Genomic DNA, 5,000 nt, shown 5'->3' with positions numbered 1-5,000 from the left:
ACCACAAAACATACCGCCATCTGTAGGTCTCCCGCAACATGACCTCCTCCAACGACGATACCGCCATCTATGCGACGCCAAGCCGATTAAGACAGCGATGGCGCCACAGTGCCCGCCTTTCGACGCCACCCACAAAGCCTGCAGCCTCTGTCGACCATAGCACCCAATCTCCAGTGGCTCTGCCGCACGAAGCCGTGGACCGGCAATGACTCCACCCGCACCCGTTCGTGCACCACCCCAACCGCCAAACGCGCACCTCCAGCGGATGAACGGCGGACGTTTCCCGCACTCGTAAAGTGCAATCCACCCCTATAACGTGCGTTTCATGAAGAGTTATTGCCAATATGCGACATTCCCGCTGTCCCTATACATGAGCCGCGACCTGTACCACTTACGAGCGAGAGACGCGATCGCGTTGCTCACTGTACGGCGTCCGATACCGAGCCATCAGCATGTCGGTCCCCATGCGCGTTGCACTCGCACTCGCAGTCGCAAAAACGTGGGGCAAATATATTACGCGGAAGAGTTATAACAGACCGAGCCCCACTGCATGAGGGGAGTCTTTGTCACTAATGTACACAGATGGAACATTTTGGACTGGAACCAGATTACCCGTACACACGGCGCTGATTAGTAATCAATGCAGAGCCATCAAACTACAGAATATATATACAACTGTCCGTATACATGCTGAAAGAGTCTGCCCACAATGGGAACCACACGTCAGCCAGCCACTCTGATCACGCACCACTCTCTGCTTCTAACGGGCGCACATACAATATGTAAGCACCAGCATGGAACAACATCCAGTGCATCCTCTCCGCCACATTACACAATCCACACTATCACAACCAGACCAGGAGGTCCATGCGGAAAATACAATATCCCACCCTTTCGACATCCACCATTGCGCAGATCAGGCACCAACACCCACACATGTCCTATACAACGGTGCACCCAACATCACAATAGTACCTCCTGTCACAGCGCACAAACAATGACATGAGTCAAAGACACAGGTCTGACACAAGCATAGAATTGGAGCGCCGCCTCTAATAAGCCAAAGGTGCATCCTGACGTGACAAATCTGATCATGTCACAAGCATTCACTTACTATAATCACTATCAACGAACCTGCCGCCCCCGCCCCCCCCTACACCTTTCCTTACAACAACGTGTAACCTAACCTAACCTAACCTATGTTGTACCTTAACCTAACCTATGTTGTACCTTAACCTAACCTATGTTGTACCTTAACCTAACCTATGTTGTGCCTTAACCTAACCTATGTTGTGCCTTAACCTAACCTATGTTGTGCCTTAACCTAACCTATGTTGTGCCTTAACCTAACCTATGTTGTGCCTTAACCTAACCTATGTTGTGCCTTAACCTAACCTATGTTGTGCCTTAACCTAACCTATGTTGTGCCTTAACCTAACCTATGTTGTGCCTTAACCTAACCTATGTTGTGCCTTAACCTAACCTATGTTGTGCCTTAACCTAACCTATGTTGTGCCTTAACCTAACCTATGTTGTGCCTTAACCTAACCTATGTTGTGCCTTAACCTAACCCATGTTGTGCCTTAACCTAACCCATGTTGTGCCTTAACCTAACCCATGTTGTGCCTTAACCTAACCCATGTTGTGCCTTAACCTAACCCATGTTGTGCCTTAACCTAACCCATGTTGTGCCTTAACCTAACCCATGTTGTGCCTTAACCTAACCCATGTTGTGCCTTAACCTAACCCATGTTGTGCCTTAACCTAACCCATGTTGTGCCTTAACCTAACCCATGTTGTGCCTTAACCTAACCCATGTTGTGCCTTAACCTAACCTATGTTGTGCCTTAACCTAACCTATGTTGTGCCTTAACCTAACCCATGTTGTGCCTTAACCTAACCCATGTTGTGCCTTAACCTAACCCATGTTGTGCCTTAACCTAACCCATGTTGTGCCTTAACCTAACCCATGTTGTGCCTTAACCTAACCCATGTTGTGCCTTAACCTAACCCATGTTGTGCCTTAACCTAACCCATGTTGTGCCTTAACCTAACCCATGTTGTGCCTTAACCTAACCCATGTTGTGCCTTAACCTAACCCATGTTGTGCCTTAACCTAACCCATGTTGTGCCTTAACCTAACCCATGTCGTGCCTTAACCTAACCCACGTCGTGCCTTAACCTAACCCACGTTGTCGCCTAACGTAACCCACGTTGTCGCCTAAACCTGCTCTGTAATTGTTATACGACTCGTTCAATTAGTGTAGTGTTGCCCACCCGCAACCCTCGCAATATAGTTCGCTACTCGCACTCCCCGCTCCCCTGTGTATCGCTTCATGTTAAACACCTTGCAAGTCTTGCTCACTTTCCACATGCTCCTGCTGTACACTGTAATGTGGATGGCAGCAGGACGTACATGCCGCCCCTCCCCACGTCCCCACCTTGCCCCCTGCCTTCGCAAGCTGGTTGGTGAGAACTTTGCATGTTCAATGCCCTCCGCATGCGACGTACTCAGGCTACGTTGTGGTGCGGCCTGTGTCAACTGTCCGCTAATGTCGTATGCGTAAACCACAATCTGTACTGCACATTCGTCCTTATGTACTGAATGATACATCGTGGCACATGTGTGACCGTACAACGACTGCGCCCAAAAACGGCGGACCATACAGTGCAAATATTGTGCACGCAGCTACGTGTCGTCTCCCTATGAGAGCTGGATTGCAGTGTGGTACGCCATAGAGACGTGTGGGAGGAACGGACGCCGTGGATGGCGATCAGCATGAGCTGTCTGTTGATGTATTCGGACCTAGTCGTCTCTCCTCACACACCGTGATGGCATGGTGCACCGCGTTCCATATCTGCGACATGCTACAGAGGCCGGTTGACAGTCGTTCGAGCAATGGACATCGCATACGTACGGGGGCCACCTTCCACGTATTGTCTAGGCGTGCACATTTTGTTGCGTGTATGTGGGCAGACGTAGTGTGGCGTGACACCTGACACAGGCATGCAATAATCGTGGAAGTTGCAAATGGCGATGGACGCCTGCGTTTTCTGGTGAAGTTACGCAAATGAACAAATGGTAACCTGTTGTGGTGCGGTTGTTCTCGCTAGGGGTGAATCGGTGATGGCGACGATAGGTTGAGGTACTAACCGGTTGTTCCAGCGATACCCACCATGCCGACGAAACTGAACGGCATCTGGGTGTGAAGCGATACGCGGCGGTGGCTGGGTGGGACCGTCCCCGGCCGGTGAGGGGGCGCCTCCCGGCGTGCTGGCCGCGCGGTGCGTGGGCGCACGCGCTACAGCCGGCTGGTGGGGGCGGCCAGTGGCAGGCGCGCCGGCCGACGGACGCGGCAGGCGTCGCAGCTGCGCGCCGGCGCACCCTGCGCGCGGCGCCGTGCGGCCAAAGTAGGTCCTCGCGGGCCCGGTGCGAAGCGCGGTGGACATCTTTAGTGTGCTGGTCCGATTGAGGACTGTGTGCGTTGAGGATGCGCTGCCGCCCGGCGCTCGGCGCCGCGACGCCGTCTGCTGCTCGGTCGCCCCAGCGGTTCTCGCTGGTGGTTTGTATCGCAGCTGTGCGGATGTGTTGGCGCGTGCGCTGTGCTGGGAGAGTTCGCTTCGGCACCCAAGTGGGGCTTTTGTCCTTCTGTGGCGCTGGCGTTGGAGCTGCCGGTCACCGTAGGTGGCGCGTGTTGTCTCCCGCCGGCAATGCCACGACAGCACGCTCCCGGGCCTCTGTCGGCAGCGGCAAGCTCAGTTGGGAGCACGGGTGGTCGCACCGAAAGCGTCTACTCGCCTAACTCCGGGCGATTGCGCCTCTCTCGAACCCGACCAAGTACTTGGGACGGCGCTGCGCGCCGCCGGGACCTGAGAGGGTTTCGAGGTGTATTGTGCAGGGGAGCTCAGCCTCCTCCTGTTTGCAGAATGATTGAGCGGACGCTTGCGTGTTCGCGCGGGCCCCCGGGACACACTCCCGGGCGGCCGGCTGCTCAGCTCTAGTTGACGCAGCTCCCTGGTTGATCCTGCCAGTAGTCATATGCTTGTCTCAAAGATTAAGCCATGCATGTCTCAGTACAAGCCGCATTAAGGTGAAACCGCGAATGGCTCATTAAATCAGTTATGGTTCCTTAGATCGTACCCACGTTACTTGGATAACTGTGGTAATTCTAGAGCTAATACATGCAAACAGAGTCCCGACCAGAGATGGAAGGGACGCTTTTATTAGATCAAAACCAATCGGTCGGCTCGTCCGGTCCGTTTGCCTTGGTGACTCTGAATAACTTTGGGCTGATCGCACGGTCCTCGTACCGGCGACGCATCTTTCAAATGTCTGCCTTATCAACTGTCGATGGTAGGTTCTGCGCCTACCATGGTTGTAACGGGTAACGGGGAATCAGGGTTCGATTCCGGAGAGGGAGCCTGAGAAACGGCTACCACATCCAAGGAAGGCAGCAGGCGCGCAAATTACCCACTCCCGGCACGGGGAGGTAGTGACGAAAAATAACGATACGGGACTCATCCGAGGCCCCGTAATCGGAATGAGTACACTTTAAATCCTTTAACGAGTATCTATTGGAGGGCAAGTCTGGTGCCAGCAGCCGCGGTAATTCCAGCTCCAATAGCGTATATTAAAGTTGTTGCGGTTAAAAAGCTCGTAGTTGGATTTGTGTCCCACGCTGTTGGTTCACCGCCCGTCGGTGTTTAACTGGCATGTATCGTGGGACGTCCTGCCGGTGGGGCGAGCCGAAGGCGTGCGACCGCCCCGTGCGTGCGTCCCGAGGCGGACCCCGTTGAAATCCTACCAGGGTGCTCTTTATTGAGTGTCTCGGTGGGCCGGCACGTTTACTTTGAACAAATTAGAGTGCTTAAAGCAGGCAAGCCCGCCTGAATACTGTGTGCATGGAATAATGGAATAGGACCTCGGTTCTATTTTGTTGGTTTTCGGAACCCGAGGTAATGATTAATAGGGACAGGCGGGGGCATTCGTATTGCGACGT

General features: G+C 53.5%; 1 non-coding gene across 1 annotated transcript in view; it reads left to right on the top strand.

Moving 5' to 3' along the window:
* Positions 1 to 4,012: 4,012 nt before the first annotated feature.
* LOC124772109 overlaps positions 4,013 to 5,000 on the top strand; it is a 1,903-nt gene continuing 915 nt past the window's right edge. Inside the window, exon 1 of the ribosomal RNA XR_007013784.1 lies at positions 4,013 to 5,000. This exon is cut by the window's right edge and continues 915 nt beyond it. This is a non-coding gene — a ribosomal RNA (small subunit ribosomal RNA).

Source organism: Schistocerca piceifrons, unplaced genomic scaffold, assembly GCF_021461385.2.
Source record: "Schistocerca piceifrons isolate TAMUIC-IGC-003096 unplaced genomic scaffold, iqSchPice1.1 HiC_scaffold_936, whole genome shotgun sequence".
Lineage (NCBI taxonomy): Eukaryota > Metazoa > Arthropoda > Insecta > Orthoptera > Acrididae > Schistocerca > Schistocerca piceifrons.
This window is presented reverse-complemented; position numbering and strand designations above follow the sequence as displayed.